The sequence below is a fragment of the Ceratotherium simum genome, chromosome 23 (assembly GCF_057802395.1).
Source record: "Ceratotherium simum simum isolate JZ-2026a chromosome 23, ASM5780239v1, whole genome shotgun sequence".
Classification (NCBI taxonomy): Eukaryota; Metazoa; Chordata; class Mammalia; order Perissodactyla; family Rhinocerotidae; genus Ceratotherium; species Ceratotherium simum.
The window spans coordinates 23382766-23395321 of NC_141922.1; positions in this window are offsets into that span (position 1 = coordinate 23382766).

Consider the following 12556-nt stretch of genomic DNA (forward strand, 5'->3'; position numbering starts at 1 on the left):
GACTTCTCAAAATATCCTGTGGATTTTGTTAAAATGCAGATTCTGGTTCAGTAGGCTCTGGGGGATGGCCAGAGATTCTGTTTCTTTTTCTTTTCTTTTTTTTTTTTTGTGTGAGGAAGATCAGCCCTGAGCTCACATCCGTGCTAATCCTCCTCTTTTTGCTGAGGAAGACTGGCTCTGAGCTAACATCTATTGCCAATCCTCCTCCTTCCCCCCCCCCCCAAAGCCCCAGTAGATAGTTGTATGTCATAGTTGCACATTCTTCTAGTTGCTGTATGTGGGACGTGGCCTCAGCGTGGCCGGAGAAGCGGTGCGTCTGTGCGTGCCCGGGATGCAAACCCGGGCCGCCAGTAGTGGAGCGTGCGCACTTAACCGCTAAGCCGCTGGGCTGGCCCCAGAGATTCTGTTTCTAACAAGCTCCCAGGTGAGGCTGATGATGCTGGTCCATGGACCACACTTGGAGAAAGTCAGCCTACAGTCAAAGCAAGTCAACTCACTTTGCCCCTTTCCCTTGAACACTAACCAAAGCCTCAAAACGTACTATTCCAAGAGGTTGAAAAGCCGTACCCTAAATAACACCAGAGGAAGTGGAGATGGAGAGCTCCACACATGAGAAAAATTGTCCTGGTTTTTGGCCAACCAGTTCCACAGTGTTCTTCCTCAGGAATGGAGTAACTGGACAGGGAAGAAAGACTTCTTTTGCCTAGAGACCAAAATCAAAGGACAATTCCCTGTCTGTGTGTGTAACTGAAAATGGGGATCATTAACAAAAGCTGACTCTGAAATCTGCTTTACTAGAGGTGATTACAGATGTGGTAAGTAGATTGCTCATCACAGACATGATAAATCCATTTCCCATAGAGGCCACACAGGGCTTGGGAGGACCAAGGACATCTACTGAAATTAGGGGTTCTGCCCGATGTCCCTCTTTTAGATGTACCATTTTAGGGTTTCTAAAACATCTTTGAAGGGTTAGGACTGACTCCTGAGGCCAAGAAAGCCAATCTTGTTAGTGAAACAATAAAGCCCTCCTGTCCTTTTTCTGAGCAACAATAGAGTGGTTTTAGCGTTTATGGGTGTTGTTAAGCATGGTGCTACATGTTTCATCAGCTTTTTCTCTAAATCCCACACCAATAATGCAGAGTGGGTATTATTGTCCCCGTTCTCAAGTGATAAATTGAGGCTCAATTCCATGATACAATGTGCCCAAGGTCAAGGTGCAATTAGGTGGTAGAGCAGAATTCAAACTCAAGTCTATTTCTGCATTTTCTCTGTGTGTTTGTCATTTTTGATTCTTCTTATCTGTAAACTTTTGAGAATAAGTATTACGCCTTCTCTGTTTTCTTTATTTCATCATTGAGTACCAGGGTAGGGGCATGTGTGTATGTGTGCACGTGTTTATATGCACAAAACGTCTATATGTATGCTTTGTTTCCTGGGGCTCTTGGGGACTGATAACTGTGCAAATGAAAATAAAAGTTTTAAAGTCACATTATTTATATATTTATATGTTCCTACAAGTTAATGTGTTGCAAATAATTCCAATATAATTTTATAATTATTGTATATAATTTTCAATATGCAACTGATAGAATCCACTCATTATGTACAAGAAAATGTGTGTGTGGTATAGTTTGAGGACACATCTGGACCACTCAGGGAGAAACCAACAAACCCAGCAGTGGAATAGAGTTGGAGAAGTTTTATACATTGCATTGGGCACAGGACTAAAGGGCATTTAAAAGCCTGGCAAGTGCCTTGACCCAGTGAGAAGTCTGAGTCAAGCCAGGTATGAGATGCCCTTCTCAGATCCCCACCCTTCTTTAGACCCCAGGAATGTGGGTTCAGCTCAGGAAAGGCCTGGATGACTTTCTGTGGCCCAGGGGGCAGTCTGCTTGGCTCTCTAAAGACCTCAAACTCAAGTGACACTCAGGAAAAGGAGTTAGATCTCTCATGCTTTACAGGAGAATCTCTGTTGCACAGCCACCAACGGTCTTCCTGGCAAACTTTCACCTGCTCCTTTAAAAACATGGCACTGGTATTAAAAGCAATGGGCTGCAACTACCTGAGGAAGGGCTTCCCTACTTCTTCTGCACGCTGTGGGGTAAAAGGTACGTGTTTTTTAAAATGAGAGCCAGCTCTCTCAATCCCTAACCTTTGTAAGTGTGCCAGACACTGTTGATGTTGGCCCAGTTACTGTTCTTCTCCTCTTCCTTCCTGGCAAAGCCAGCCTCCAATGACTATGGCTAAAATGCCATATACCCTCTTACCCAGTATCACAGGTGGAATGTGATCCATTTCTGCCAAATTAGATTTAAAGAGAAGTGTGTCAGGGAGTTCTGAGTAAGACTCTTTCCTGATGGAAAGGGATGCTGCAGCAAGAGAAATCCCAGCTCTCCTCTATTTTACATGTGGTCTTGGCAGTGTAAGCAAGTGATGTCTGGAGCTACAACAGCCATCATGCAACCACGAGACAAGAACTCGAAGACTGTGAGACACCATGTCCAGGATGGAGGTGTGGAAAGATGAATAGAGCCAGGGTCTTGGACGTCATCATTAAGCTCCTGACCCAATTCTGGGACCCAGACTTCCAGACTCCTTCTTCTGGGTGATAGCTTGAAGTGTTTTTTGTTTAAACCATTGTTAGGTGTTCTGTTACTTGCAGTTCAAAACATGCTGAGTGATACACAAGTTATGTAATCTCTCTGAACCTAAACTTTCTCATCTAAAAGTGAGGCTAGCACCACCTAGGAGAGTTGGGGGTAATTAAAGAATTTGATTTCCGTAGGTCACCTGACATAATGATGCCTCAAAGTAGGTACACAATACATTTTAGTTAAATGTGAAGAAAAATTGGGAATGTGAAGCACTGCTTTTGGCTGAATATGAATATTGCCACAGCTATTTGATGAACCTCCTAATGTATAGAATGAACAGTTCAATGATTTTTTGCTTCACATTGCTACTTTATTTATAAATATCATGTGTGTATAAATATGCATTTATTTATTTTATATATAACCTACATTTATATATTTTTTTCTCCTAACATCTTTTCCCCTTTCTCTGGGGAGAGAGGCTTATCCTGGTAGATTTTAAAGGCTCAGAAAACAGTCTGCTTACTTACAATAGCTCTCCATTTAAGAACTCTCTCTACATCTGTCTAGACTGGTTTAAGCCTCATCATATCAGATTTTCCTGGTAACATTTTCCAAGTTTTTATAAGCTTCAGCAGGTCACAAACTTTACCAGAACCTTGGACAGGATGCTCATTGATCTAATATGAAAATATTGTGAAACCCGTTTTCCTCCCAGATGGGGGAAAGGCACTTGCTGGTAAATCTGCCTCTCCTTTGTTTCCCTTCTCTTTGTCCCTTCAGAAGTGGCTGCTCTCACAGACTCTTGGGTGGTTGCTGAAAGCAGCTTTATTTTTCTGCTTTTAGAAAGCAATCAACTTGTCTATGAAAATCATCTTCCATTGTCAGGCCAACAATGGCTCTTGCAGCCTCCTCTCTGTCTTCAAGTGGAATTCAAAAGGCATCGTTCTCTTCCAATTCCAAAGGAGCAGAAAGCAGCCACGGCTTTGCTCCTAAAGTGTCTGAGTAAAGTACTCCTGTGTCTTCTTTCCTTCTCAAGAAGGTGTAAAAATGGCCCTTCCTCACTGGGAAATTTTTAAGAGGGGTAGAATTGACAACTTCTTATATTTTCCTCTTATCTACTTTTTTGCAGTATAGTTACTTCAAGATGCGGGGACCCATCTCTTTGGTAAAAGTGGCTGCTACGGCTGGTCTGGCAGAGCCCAGTGCTGAGTTGGGCAAGCAGCCGAGGAATGGAGCAGTTACACATACCCACATTTGCCATGCAGATTGGCGTCATATGGTTGTGACATCTCACTAAATTCAGAACCCAAATATTGCTAAAAATGTGGCTTCACAAGTGGTGTGAACTGGAGGCAGAGACTAAATACTTACCTTCTCGAACATTCTGGAAGATACCCAGACAAGCAAAGCCACTCATTTAAGAGTGGCAGTGAAGCATGGTTCTTAAGGCATTCATTTTACCCTCAGATGACCTGAATGTGAATCTTGCTGCTGTCACTTACTAGTTATACATCCCCAGGGCAAGTTATTTCACCTCAGTTTTGTCATTTGTAAAATGAGAGTTTTAATAAAACCTACCTCATAGTGGTGTCTGTAAGGACTAGATGAGGCAGGGATATAAAGCACATGGTACAGAAATCAATAACTGTTGTGTACTATTTTCATAAACTTTTTATAATCTCCTATGAGTCATTCATTCAACAGATATTTCTTGAGTGCCTATTATGTGCCAGGAACTGTTCTTGTACCAGGAAATATCCCCTTCTTGCTGATGCTCAAAATGCTACACTCACTTTGAAAGACCCATGGCTTGAAAGCCCCATCACAAGTCAGCTCTCCGTCTCCTCCAAGCAGCTGTTTCATCAGCAGTTTCCTGCAGAAGGCACTGCCCTGGCAGAAAAAGGCGATCCCTCTCCTACCAAGAAAGAAAATCCTTTCTCACCCGGCTTCTGTGCTCTGTAACCAAACCTGGCTTATGAGAGCATTTCAAACCCTGCCGAGAGTCCTTGGAGCACAGGTCTTGTTGAATTTTTACCTAACAGGCTTCACAGAGTGAAGCACGATGCTCAGCCAGAGTATTGCTTTGATATGTGAGATGCCTTTGGATCCTCCTCATGGTGATATGCCTTGAGTTTGCCTGGTGGCTTCTGAGCAAGAATGTAACTAGAGACAAGGAAAATAGATGAAAGAACGTGCAGGGGATATCTGGGGAAGGGAATTATAAGGGAAGATGATGTTAGCTCTGTTTTTTCAGGTATTATATTCTTTTTCCTTTCCATGACCTCCCTGTTTGAAAAGTCCTTTCAACACTGCAGATGGAGGAAATAAGATAAAGAGTCCTAAATCCTCCTTTGTGGGGAAAAACCCCAAGAAAGTAGGCAAGATACCATATTTTATGTTGTAGGGAGCCATAGTTCTTAGGTGGTGCTGGTCATCCCGCTCGCTACACCAGAAGGGAAAGTAGTGGTGGCCGTGGTGGGGGGACTTAACATCTACCAAGCACTTGTATGAACCAGGCCCAAGCTAAGTGCTGTGCAAATATTATTACATTTAGTTTTTTTGTTGTTCAATTAAGGGTTCAGCTGGTTGCTAGGAGTTCAAGGTCTGAAAAGTCTAAATCTTCCAGAGGCATTGAGATTTTAACGCCACGAGCATCTGTCTATGTTATACCCATGTTTTTGACTCCTCTAGTCAGTATACTTGTTAAGCATGAGGACTCTGGAGCCAGACTGACTGAGATTGGAACCCAGTTCAGCTACTTTCTAGCTGAGTGGCCTGGGGCAAATGATTTAACCTCTCTGGGCTTCCGTTTCCTGGTCCCTAGAGGGGAGCAATAATAGTTCTATTTCGTGGAGTTATGTGGGTTAAATGAGTTATTATATGTAGTACAGGGCCCGGCACACAAAATCTATTAGTTTTGTTGATTCTGTATGATTTCTTCTTCAAGGAAAAATATATTCTTTGCATTCAATCCTCACCGCTTTTCCATCATGTTCTTAAGGTTCCTGATCTATAAAAGAGAATAATAATATCTATCTCATATGATTGTTTTAATGATCTACTGACTTTATGAAAGTATTACCCTATATGCTGTCTATTCATAAATACTGTCTCCAATAAATGAGTTTGAACTTCTCTTGATAGTGTAGTTTAGAAGCTTATTCTAAGATTTTGGTTTATCTTTAATTTTATGGGTGCCAAATAGTATGCATTCATTAATATATATATTTTTTCATTTATATATAAATTATTTTGACCTCAAAAGCATTATTTCTTGCATTAAGTATAAAGAAACAAAAAGAAATAACTGCTTAAGGCAATGTACAAAGTAAAAAGATCATTTCCTAATCAGTGGGAACTTATGAGCTAAAATGGATTTTGATTCAAGCAAGCTCATCCACTATTAATTGAATGTCTGTGATGGTCATAGCATTGTGCCGGGTGGGGGAAGAGGGAGAATTAATCCCGATCCCAGAGACCTTTCTGTCTACCTGGGCAGACAAAGCACACACATGAAACTGGAACATAAGAGCAGAGCACAGGGTATGATCGATCTGTGAGTCCCCAGAGTTCAGAAATGGTGGAACTCAGTATAGGATGATGTCAGGGGCAGCCTTGGGGGTTCAGATGAGCCTGGAAGGATGGTTAAAGATCTAACCAGACAGAAGGAAGAGAGGACAGGGCATCCAGTTTGAGGAAAAGGCTAAGCCGTTGCTAGGTTTGCCAACATGTGAGATGGAGAAGCTAAAAGCAGAGCATCCTGAAGGGCAGCCTTTGTAGCTACCTGCGTGTGTCTAAGGGAGGTTAGTGTTTAGAAAACCTGTTTGCAATAAAAGATAGCCAGAACGTGGAGACTGATAGGACAAAAGTAACGGAATGAAACAGATGGGATCAAAACAGCTCAGCGTATAGTGAGAAGTGAGGGCCTTGCTGGCAGAGAATATGGCAGTGGTGATGCATGTAATTGAGTTTTTGAAATTCCACTATGAGTGTGAGGAAACTTTAGTGCTGCTTTGCTGAAGGCAGTTAGAGGACGAGCTGGCTTGTGGAGAGGAGGAAATAAATGATGATGACTTTCTTTTTCAAAATCTTTGCTTTGGACTGAAGTCCAAGTAGAGATAATAATATCTGACACCTACAGATCCTTCCCCTTCTCTGTGGGGGCACACACGAAAGCCTTATCTCATTTCATCCTTGTAATGATTGAGTTGTTTGTTCGGTAAGTCAGGGATAGATTTTAAGTATTTAGCTGTTGTAAATAAAAACTTTCAGAGCTGTTCAAAATCCATACGAAAACATACTGTTTGTCCCTCTTACAGAGGAGAAAAGCAAGTCATAAGCAAGTTGAAAATTTGCTCATCCCAGCTGGCAGAGCTGGGATGCAGCGAGTTTGTCTCCGGGGTCCACACTTTTGCCCACCATTCAGGACTCAGTCATGGGAGAGAGTGAGAGTTCTCTAACAGCTGAGATGATATTACTCTCCACCATCTGAAACCAGAAGACCCTTCCCTCTCCACTTCTATCGCTCTCCCCTACAAATACAGAGTCTTATAAACAAGTAAAGAATTAACCCGATACTTGTACAAAAATCCCTCAAAGGTCCAGAAAAAATTAGATGCTCAAAACAGGGGAAATGCCTCCAACTGTCTGACCTCACTAGGCCAACAGACTGGAATGCTACCACCTTGCATAGATTGGTAAGAACAAGCAACATGTAGCAATCCAGCAAGATGGGCATCATAGGAAATAAACTTGCTACTATTTAATTCAAATTTTGCTGCTATGACTCTGTTTTATGCTTTAGTTATTTCTCACCTGGACTATTGTTGGTACCTTGGCAAGCCCTTTCTATTCATCTATCATGCTTTTACTGTCTATTCAAAACACAGACACACATTTATTTTTTCCCCCACCAGCTGTAATTCTCAACCCACCCTTTACTCAGGCAATTATACCAGTTTTCTGTCTCATCAGAGAATTCAATTTAAAATTTTAGTGCCAGTGGTTAAAATACTTACTTCATACATAACTTCAAGTCTGTATGGTTTTAATTCACATTTATGTTTCTGTTCACACTTTGCATTCTTTAATTGATTTATTTGTTAGCTATGCCATCTGTAGATTTTAAGTACTGAGCTTACACAAATGACTTTTCTTCCTCCTCCCAAAGCTGCTTCCAAAACTATTTCCCTCACCTTATTGCAATTAAAGCTGTGCTACATTCTCATCTTCCGGAGTTGAACATTTTTATAGCTTTGCCTTCTTGTATCTTTATCCGAAGTTAGCTTGTTACAGGTCTGGGCATACACAGCCATAATGTTTTAACCACAGAGATACTCTTTTTGTGTGGTATCCCACAGGACGGAGACCTCTAACTTGAGCTTCTGTGATCTGCTCTATAGGCATGAAAATCTAAGTCTCAATGGAATAAAAGCAGTTCATTGGTTCTTTGGTTTGCATCCAATTCATGAATGTGGAGAAGTCCCCTGACTAGCCTAGAATTTGTGTATGAGAATAGCTCTCTTCTAGCTTATATTCCATAACCTTTGAACAAAGGATCCTTTCCATCTTGGTATACTCAGCTCCTAGCCTGGTGTCTAGAGGCTGTAGGTGATCTGTAAATGGCTGTTACATGAGTAAATTATAAATCCAGGTTATTTTATCAGTCTTAAACAAGATGTGGCCATAACATCAGCATAGGAGAGGGAACCAAGAGAAATGTCATCCTTTTCACTTCACTCAACCTCTTTAATGTCTTGGAAGTATTATATCCTATAAGGATGGAAGACCATGCACAGTCCTCTTCTTTCCCTTTGCCTATAAATATTGCCAGCTATCTGGCACTATGTCTTCAATTTTTCCCTTAGTGGTATAATTGTGGATGATGAGCGAGAAGGTTCTTTGCCTCTGACACTCAAGAGTATAGAGTTGGTCAAGTATCCTTAAAAAATACATTTGCATATACATGAGTTTTAGGATTTTTCCCTCTAGAAGTTCTTTGCTCCAAATATTTAACTATTACTGGAAGAATCAATCCCTCAAGATTCTTTCTATGCCTGTAAATCTATATAGAACAATGATTCTTACTTTGGCTGCACATTGGAATCACCTGGGGAGCTTTAAAACAAACACATTGATGCCTGGATCCCACCCCAGAATTGTGATTTAATTGGTTTGGGTGTGGCTTCAGCATAGGGAATTTTAACATTTCCCCAGTTGATTCTAATGTGTAGCCAAGGTTGAGAACTGCTGATATAGAGCATTGTTTTTAAATACTCAAAAGGCTAGAACTCTAAATATGGCATAATGCATTTTATGTCAATACTGCTATTTTTGAACAGTTTTTCATATTAAAATACTCATAGTGTTTTAATCACTAAACTACATAGACCAGTATTTTCCAGTGTCAGTGACAGATTACCTAGAAAACTTGTTAATATGCAGATTTTTAGACCTCACCATAGAGATTCTGATTCAGTACATTTGTGGTAAATCCAAAAATCTTTTTTTTTTTTTTGCTAAGGAAGATTAGCACTGAGCTAACTTCTATTGCCAGTCTTCCTCTTTTTTTGCTTGAGGAAGATTAGCCCTGAGCTAACATCTGTGCCAATCTTCCTCCACTTTATATGTGGGTCACTGTCACAGCATGGCTGATGAAGTGGTGTTGGCCAATGCCTGGATTCAAACCTGTGAACCTGGGCCACCAAAGCAGAGCTCGCCAAACTTAACCACTACACCATGGGGCCGGCCCCTAAAAATCTGCATTTTTAAAAGGCTCCCAAGTGATTCTTGTGCACGCTAAAGTTGAAGAGGTATTACCTTGAAAAGACATCTGAAAAAGTTAAAACAGGTTTTGGTAGTTCTAACAAGAAGCACACCACTTGGTGATCTTGTGATCCAATGTCATAGAAGAATAAGACCTCAAAGTACAGAGAAAATATAGGTTTAAATTTTCTAGCAGTTTTTGGAATGCAAATTATTGGCAACAGTAAGAATTTTTGAAAAAAATGTATGAATCACTGATGTAAATGCATTAGTGCACAATGTCAATCCTATGTAAAATATTAAATCTATTAACTCTAACTCTTTAGGTTAAAAAAATGTGAAAGAATTCAAGACTGCTACCATGTTAAAAAAAATATATATACATCTAGAATACTTTTCAATTTTGGCTTAAAAAATCAGTCTTTGATCCATTAATGTTTTAAAAGAATAGGAAAAATTTAAGGCATCCAGCTTTGTTGGACAAATTTCAGAACACTCAGGATAACAAATTCTTTGAGCTTTAGGACAAGCACACATTTTAGTTTAAGGCTGAAAGACTCCTCCATCTAGCTTAAACTTCCTTGGGAATTTAACGAAAGAAAACGAATTACTCAAACTGGAGTTACATCAAAATGTCAAGTTAACACACTTTAGTTTGTAATGGTGCCAAGGGATCTAATGTCTGAGTGATCAGGGCCTTAGGTTTCCAAATCATTTTAAAGATAATGTCATTACCAGGATGCTGGAGCTTTGTCATTTTATTTTTTCTTAGGTCTTTCCTGCCTGTGCTTTAACCCACGCTAACCAAGACCTGACAAGACCGCATTGCAATTAATTGCAACAACTGCAAAAAAAAACAGCCTCAAAGAAAATGTGTCAATATAGAAGTCCACAAATTCAGAAAAAAAATTAAGAATTTTCTCATGATAGTCAATGATGCATTTTTCTATAAACTTCTTGGGCTTTTGAGAATTGAATAACTGATATTATGACTGAGATAGTATTATAACCTAGGAAGAACATAAGTGGGCTGTGGTTGCCATTTATGTTTTTCTTGCCAATTTTCCTGGTTGGTGCCCATTTTTTCTAATAACATGTGTTCACTGCTCAGTAACTTTTCCATGATTCCCACACCCAATTCCTGGCCACAGGGATGGGCTTATAACCTGAGTCAGTCTAATTATAGCATCCATTTACACAACAGTTCATCCAGAGGTTGGTTATAGGACCCAAGCTGTGTTATTGTGTCCATTCAAATTCTCCATTTAAAGTTGGAGAAGTAGCCCAGCCTCTCTGGTCACGATACAGAAAAGACATAAAGGTAAGCCAGTGGAAGGCCATCTTTCCACCATTTGGAGAAAGCCTGTCTGCAGTAAGAGAGAGTGGAGCAAAGGGAGAGAAGCAGAAACTAGGGGTGGGCATGGGGAAGCCTGGGGCACTAAAGCTTGGTTCTAATTCCTGAAGCCTTGGTTCCTGCAGCTTTTCTGATTCTGTGAGCTCTTCTCTGGCACCCTTTCTTGCTACAGGAACTAATCCCCTTTTGGCTCAAGCCATTTTGAATTGGGTTTCTAACATTTGCAACCAAAATTCTAAATAGAATATCAGATCAACTAATCCCACCTATCAACTTGCCCAAAGCCACACATCACAATTGAATTCTTTCTTTGCTCTTCAATCTGTTGGCATGCTCTCCCTCAAAAAAAAGCTGAAATTTCAAGAGTTAGTGGGGTCTTTGTGTTTAATAACCCCCCAACACATTCATAATTGGTCCCAAGTAGACTTGTGAGTGACTGGAGGAAACTGGCCTCAGTTCTGAGGGCTGAAAATACACCCTTCCCAGAATTTGGGGCTGCAGCTCTGTAGCTGAGTGTGGCTGCATTGATTATTGCTCCAAAGAAGAAATATTCTCTACAGAACCAAGGCCCAAAACATGCCATTTCCACATCCCCTCCAAGAGTTGAGTTTGTAGCACCTTGAATGATCTAAGGAATTGTGATGATTAAAACCAAAAAAACTCACATTAGGTCAAAACATTTTTTATAACTGCTTTAGAAGTTGTCAATACCAAAACACTAAATTCATAATAGTAATTGGCAATCTACCATGCGAAGAACATATTAAGTAGTGAACACCTATAAAAACCCTGCATGTCCAGTTGGTGATAGGCTAAATAAACTATAATACCCTCAGATACTACAGACCACTGGGGTAGGTCGAATTATTGGTCTAATTCTTCTCCCTATCAATCATAGCTTCATAAACCTTTACCTTCTGCCTGTAACTCTGCAGTGCTTCCCACTGTAGGCAGTCAACACCCCATTCCACTATAATTGGGCTTGCTCAGGAAAACTTGCTCTGATGAATGGAGTTAGAGGGTCTAAAGATGTCCACATGGTTTGTCTTATCTTCTTGTGCTTCTGCCACTTGTTATAGGTGGGAATCTACATAACTTACAATGAAATTTTACCTATTTTTTGAATAGGTGATATTTGCATGTTATAAAATTCCAACGGTATCAAAGGATATATAACCACGCAGGTAATCCCTCCCCTGGTTACCTGTTTCTTGTGTAACCTTCCAGAGAAACCTTATCCATATATATGAAAAGTCAAATAGCAGTATTTATTATTGAGTCAGATCCAAGGCCAGATAGACAGCTAGGGGCTTCTGGATCAGGCTGGAAAAGTCCTTCCTGAGAAGAATCCCACTCTTACTTGAGAAGACATTATTCAAAATCTGAGAGACCAGCTCCTGGAGGCAGACCTATAAAGGACTTACTTACTGTAGACCAACTACCAATCAATCTATAAAAGTACTTGCCATATAGCACTATCTCATTTAAAACTCTCAAAAATTTATTGTTTCCGAAACGCACTTGAGATATTACTTAGGGTGTATCTGAAAAATCAGAGAGGGGATTGCTTCTTAGTCTAAAGCAGGGAGCAAATAAGCACATAGTTGTGATGTCAATTTGTGCCCTCCTCAAATTATTTGTTTCTCTCCTTTTAGAGCCAGACCATTCCAATTAAGACTAAACACTTGAAGAACATGATCAAAGTAATTTTCATCTACTTACAGCTATATACAAGTTAACTGTTTTCTCATTTTTTAACTTGTTTGGGACTCGAATTTAAAAAATTGAGCTGAAATGGTAACAACATGTTTAATTTTCATTAATTTGTACCATAGAT